Source organism: Silurus aristotelis (genome assembly GCF_946808225.1).
Source record: "Silurus aristotelis genome assembly, chromosome: 2".
Classification (NCBI taxonomy): domain Eukaryota; kingdom Metazoa; phylum Chordata; class Actinopteri; order Siluriformes; family Siluridae; genus Silurus; species Silurus aristotelis.
In genome coordinates, this window is record NC_139575.1 from 30,526,451 (window position 1) to 30,531,918 (window position 5,468).

The window sequence follows — 5,468 nt, forward strand, 5'->3', positions numbered from 1 at the left end:
CTTTGGTAATAACATCATACAGCTCTTCCTGTCCTATACATGTAAAGCAGTGTAGTTGTGGAGTTTTAGGTGAGATTGTGTCAGGCGATGCTGTCAGAGGTTGGACATCCACAATTGTTTTTCTAATACTATAATTTTTTTTTGTGAAGAATTTTATAAAGTCCTCACTACTAAACTGTGATGGAACACATTTTTCAGATACCTAATTTGTAGTTAATTAAGCTACTGTACTGAAAAGGAACCTGGGATTGTTTTTGTTGTTTTCTATGTGTTTGCTCGGGTGTTCAGCTTTTAGCGCCTGTGTGTTGCTGAGCATACTGTCTTTGTACGCAATTCTAAATACTGTATTTTCCGGACTATAAGCCGCTACTTTTTTCCCACACAGTAATCCTCACGGCTTAAACAACGAAGCGGCTAATTTATGGATTTTTCCTAGGTTTTTCCCGGTTTCACAAGCTTCAAGCCAAAAAACTGAGCACCATAACATTAGACCAATGAAATTGCCGAACGGGTTCAGGTGAATCAATGAAACTCTTTATATTAAATCAGATGCGCTCCCACTGAATCGGGCCGCACCACATAATAAATATTGATGAGGTTCCTCTGACGTTTGACCTGCCGCTCACTCGGTCTGGCAACAGGAAAGGCGAATCATTCGTCACGCTGAAAACAACCGGGCATGAAAAAACACACTTCACCTGTGTTCTGAGCTGCACGGCATCGGGAGAAAAGCTTCACCAATGGTGATTTTTAAACGCACGACGATGCCAAAAGATAAACTCTCGAGAAAAATAATAATTGTGAAAGGAAGGAGGAAGACAGTGAACAATTACTTTCTTGGTAGGCTACTGTTTAGATACAGTAACTCCAACAGTTAAAAAGTTACAACAGAAATCATATAAGCACAGACAGGTTTCCAAAACTCGTGCTTTTTTATTTTTCTTGGCAACAGCGTTACGGGTTAGTCAAAGAAACTTAGAACTAAGCATCAGAAAATAATAAGGATATTCCTCGGCCTTGCACACATGCAGTAATAGCAGAAAAATGCGGCGGCAGGCTATTCCCAAAATGCTGCTCTGCTCTTAAAGGAGCCACAACATATTTCACACATTACACCGTGTAACAGACACTGTCTTTCGTTAAAGCCTGTGTAAAATTCATTAGTTTCAGTGTAGACACCTGCGGCTTATTTATGTTCAAAATAAAAATTTTTGTAAAATTCAGTGGGTGTGGCTTATATTTGGGTGCGCTTAATAGTCCGGTACCTCCAATTTAGTTTTCCTCATTTTATCTCCAGATTACGGGCTGTTCTCTTGAGGGCATGTGTATGACTATTATACCAAGGTGCAGGTGCTTGTTCTCTAACCTTTTTTAACTGGATGGGGGCAACAGTGTCTAATTTGCTACTGAGGATAAGGTCTATGTTGTTAGCCATTTCATCAAGATTATTAGCAGTTATGGGTTTAGTGTGAAATTGAGATAAATCAGGCTTTTTTATGAATCTGTCCTTAGTGGTCGGAACAATAGTCCTACCAAATCAATAACGTGGGGTAACACGGCTAATCTGCTTTGTACAATAGTGTGTGTACAATAGGAGATAATGGTCTGTGATGTCATCACTCTGGGTTAAAAGATTTATATCAGTGGGGTCTGCTCCGTGGGATATTAATAAGTCTAGTGTGTGGTTAAAACAATGAGTTGGTCTATTTGGTCTTATTTGTTTAACCCCAAAAGAGTTTAATAAGTCAACAAATGATAATCCTAGGGCATCGTTTACATCATCTACATGAATATTAAAATCTCCTACAAGCAGCACTTTATCAAAATTAATCAAAAGGTCTGAAAGAAAACAAGCAAACTCTTGAAGAAAATCAGTGAAGGGCCCTGGGGGTCTGTACACGGTGACCAGAGCGAGAGACAGTAGGGGTTTTCTATGTATGTCTGAAAGTAAAATTTTAAGAATGAGCACTTCAAATTATTTAAACCTGAATCCTTATCTCTGACTTACATTAAGAGAGGCACTATAAATGGTTGCTACACCACCCCCACGACCAGTCTGACAGGGCTTATAAACATATCCTGACGGTGTAGACTCGTTTAGACCCATATAATCATCTGGTTTAATCCAGGTCTCAGTGAGACAGGGTGCATCGAGATTTTTATCTGTTATCATCTTATTTACAATCAGTGCTTTGGGTGCAAGTGATCTAATGTTTAAAAGACCAAACTTTAGAACTTTGTGTTTGCTTATCTGCCATTTTTCAGTTTTAACTGCAATAAGATTATTTCTGTATCTTGTGTACTACATGAGGAATAGATACGGTTTCTATAAATTGGGCTGTGTGCTCACTTGTAACTATTTTGTTTGTTGTATAAGTGTTCTCATAGCCATAGATTGCCTGATATCTTACCAGTCAGATGGTGTGAAGTATTCTAGAGATGTTGTCTAATAGCACTGCTGCTCCAACTCTGCTGGGGTGCAGGCCATCAGGGCGGAAGAACCTAGACGCTCCCAGAAACAGTTCAAGTTATTAACAAAGAGAAGTTTGTGCTCTTTACACCATGACTGTAACCATTAATTTAGTGCAAAAAGTCTACTAAACTTCTCAGCCCCTCATTGGTAAATGGGAAGGGGTCCTGACACTATGATCCTCGTTGTGGGCGATGTGCTGCGTACCGTCTCCACCAGGATTCTGAAATCCCTCTTTAAGATCTTGTTTGCCTCAGCCTGGTGTCATTCGTGTGTGTGTGTGTGTCAAAAGAAACACACTAGTCTTTTATCGGCATTAACAGTAGGGTTCGGATGAAATGCATGTAGCTGTGTCACGTTCCACTACATAAGTTTGTATTTATTTGTTAATGTAGATTCAATGGTAAATAGAACACTAAACCAACATGGCATCCATACTTCATTGGCATGAAATTCCATCTGGACTGTGGCCAATTGGAACCAACTTTGTCAAACAACAAGAAAATGATCCGTATGTGTCCATGCTTTGTAAGTGTTTTTTAGAGAGTTAACAGTCAGCTGGAGTGTTATCTCTCTTGGAATAGCTTGCCCAGTCACCAGACCTAAATCCTACTGAACTGCTCTGGAATGAACTGGATCGCAAAGACAGAAAATATCCAACTAGTAAAGACCATATTTGGCAAGTTTTATAAGAGTCTTGGAAAAGTATTTCAGCTGAATGTTTGGATTTATGAGAATGTAAAGCTGGGATTCATGCTGATGGAGAATTTTATTTATGAAATAAAGTTTATTACGTTTTTACGGAAGCGCATTTCATTCACAAAGGGAAAAAAATCCCCTTGCCTACAAGTTTCCTCAAGCAGATAATTGAACCTGTTTAAAAAATAATAAACTCTTCCATTAGCACTGGTTATGTACCTTAATCCTTCAAACTGGCAGTTATCAACCCTTGACCCATGTCAGCTGTCTAACTACAGGCCAATATCAAATCTCCCCTTTATATCCAAAATTTTAGAAAAGGTTGTAGCACAGCAGCTCTGCTCACACCTACTTATGAATAACATTTTTGAAATGTATCAGTCAGGATTTAGGCCTCATCATAGCACAGAGACGGCGCTAGTTAAGGTGGTAAATGACCTGCTATTGGCCTCTGATCAGGGTTTTGTCTTGTTACTTGTTTTGCTCAACCTTAGTGCAGCTTTTGACACCATTGATCACACTATACTGCTTGCTAGACTTGAGAATGTTGTTGGAATAAAGGGAACAGCTCTCTCTTGGCTCAGGTCTCATTTGAGTGATCGCTATCAGCTTGTTGATGTAAATGGTGAGTTCTCCACACTCTCTGAGGTAAAGTTTGGTGTTCTGCAAGGATCTGTCTTATTCCCACTGCTTTTTTCTTTATATATGCTGCCTCTGGGGGAAATTATTCATAACCATGGTATTCGCTTCCACTGCTATACACAGCTGTATATTTCAGCAAAGCCAGATGAGAGGGTTTAGCTTAACAATGTTGAGAAGTGTGTAAAGGACATTAGACAGTGGATGCCTAATAACTTTCTTCTGCTCAACTCAGATAAGACGGAAGTATTTTTACTAGGACCACAAGCAGCTAGAAGCAAACTTTTCGAATTATCCGTAGCATCTCTGGATGGTGTTTCTGTTTCAGCATGTACGGCTGTCAAAGACCTTGGTGTTATTATTGACCCTAGTCTTTCCTTTGAGGCTCACGTGAATAATATTACCAGGATCGCCTTCTTTCACCGTAGAAATATTGCTAAAATTTGATATATGATGTCGTTACAGGATGCAGAAAAACTAGTTCATGCTTTTGTTACATCTAGATTAGACTACTATAACGCTTTACTGTCTGGGTGTTCGAGTAAGTGCATAAATAAGCTTCAGTAAGTTCAGAATGCAGCAGCAAGAGTCCTCACTAGATCTAGGAAATATGACCACATCACCCCTGTATTATTCAATGTACACTGGCTCCCAATCAAATCTCGTATTAATTATAAAATACTACTACTGGCATATAAAGCACTTATCGGTCTCGCACTGCAGTATCTGAGTGAACTTCTGTACCAATTTGATCCTCCACGCCTACTAAGATCAAGTCAAGGTTTTTATTTAGTCAAGCCTTTTATCAGTAGATTTTTTTTTCTTAGGTAAAGGCGCAGATTTGGAGGGAACATGGATATAGAGTGTTTGGTGAACTGGGATATTTATATGCTGTCGTCCCCTCACTTTCACACGTTCACTCAGGTTTGTTGACGGTGGTGTGGTGGGTCGTCTCTTATCCCAGAGATCCCCCATGTCTGTTACCTTCTGGTTCTCCCTTTTAGCTATGCTGCCATAGCGAGTCTTGCCAGAGTCCAAACTGCACAGTGACATTAAATTTCATACAACAATAAAGACACATAATAATCCATATCCTTCTCTTCCTGTCACCCCTCTCTCTCTCTCTCTCTCTTAAACATGCTCCTGAGGTTCCAGTGACCACTGTTCCTGCCTTTTCCCCCTTCGTGGATCTTCCCACTTCGTCCAGGCCTGTCTCTGGATAGTGTTCTCTTCGATTGGAGGCCACTCTGTGCAGCTTGGTACGGTTTCTCATCAACGCCTTGGGTGGTTCCATGAAATTCCGGAGTAAGAACGGGTGCTTTGAGGATGGATTTGGACTGTAGTTAATGTCAACAGTCTGCTACATTGACTCAGGACTACTTTTCGCTTCTGATCATCATCACTGCACCCCGCAACATCGTATATCTGCTATTAATGGACATTCAGGGAAAGTTTATAGGACTGTGGTGAGAACTGCGATGTTGTATGGTTTAGAGACAGTGGCAGTGAGTAAAAAACAAGAGGCTGCAGGTAGCAGAGCTGAAGATGTTGAGGTTTTCATTGGGAGTGACAACGATGGACAAGATTACAAATGAGTTTATTAGAGGGACAGCGCATGTAGGACATTTTGGAGCCAAGGTGAGGGAGGCGAGATTGAGAT